The sequence below is a fragment of the Delphinus delphis genome, chromosome 15 (assembly GCF_949987515.2).
Source record: "Delphinus delphis chromosome 15, mDelDel1.2, whole genome shotgun sequence".
Classification (NCBI taxonomy): Eukaryota; Metazoa; Chordata; class Mammalia; order Artiodactyla; family Delphinidae; genus Delphinus; species Delphinus delphis.
Genome location: NC_082697.1, coordinates 13,420,021 through 13,420,871, shown reverse-complemented (window position 1 = coordinate 13,420,871; position 851 = coordinate 13,420,021). Strand labels below are relative to the sequence as shown.

The 851-nt window shown below is 47.2% G+C and overlaps 1 non-coding gene across 1 annotated transcript; it reads left to right on the top strand.

The window, feature by feature from the left end:
* Positions 1–373: 373 nt before the first annotated feature.
* Positions 374–446, top strand: TRNAE-CUC (transfer RNA glutamic acid (anticodon CUC)). Its single transcript has one exon. It is a non-coding gene; the product is annotated as a tRNA-Glu (tRNA).
* The last annotated feature ends 405 nt before the right edge of the window (positions 447–851 follow it).

Genomic DNA, 851 nt, shown 5'->3' with positions numbered 1-851 from the left:
TCACTGTCGTGGCCTCTCCCGTTGCTGAGCACAGGCTCCGGACGCGCAGGCTCAGCGGCCATGGCTCACGGGCCCAGCTGCTCCGTGGCATGTGGGATCTTCCCGGACCGGGGCACGAACCCGTGTCCCCTGCATCGGCAGGCGGACTCTCAACCGCTGCGCCACCAGGGAAGGCTCCCTTCTTTCTTTAATAATAGAACTCATGAGTTTTATTTGGCACATGGTTGTCCAGTTGATGGCTACATTTCCGAGCTTCTTTTGGATCTAAGTGTTCATGTGATTAAGTTCTGAGATGTTCATGTGAGCTTATGTAAGATGTGAGCAGAAATGATGCATGCTCCTTCCAGGTCTGTTTGAAATATGGAGAAGGAATTCCCTGGTAGTCCAGTGGTTAGGACTCTGCACTCTCACTGCTGAGGGCCTGGGTTCAATCCCTGGTCAGGGAATTAAGATCCCACAAGCTGTGGCCAAAATTAAATAAATAAATTAAATAATGGATATGTTCTGTCTTTGCCCTCCCCTTTACCACTGGCTGGGATGAAGATCTGTTGGCAGGAGCTAGAGCAGCAACCTTGGGCCCAGAGGTTGTGTGTTGAAATTGTCAATGTTTCTACCCTAGAACCACCTAAGTCTCGATTAGGTGAGAGAGAAATAAACTTGATTTTGTCTGAGCCACTGGAAGCCTGGATTGTACCCAGACTAATAAATCTCTGACCTCCACCTCTAGTGAAAGAAACAAAGAAACAAAAGAGGCAGTTCCAAAAAAAAAAAAAAAAAAAAATGTGACAAGTGCTGAAAATAAAGATAACCCCATGGCGTTGTGGGGCTATAAATTAGGTCATGCTCAGCAT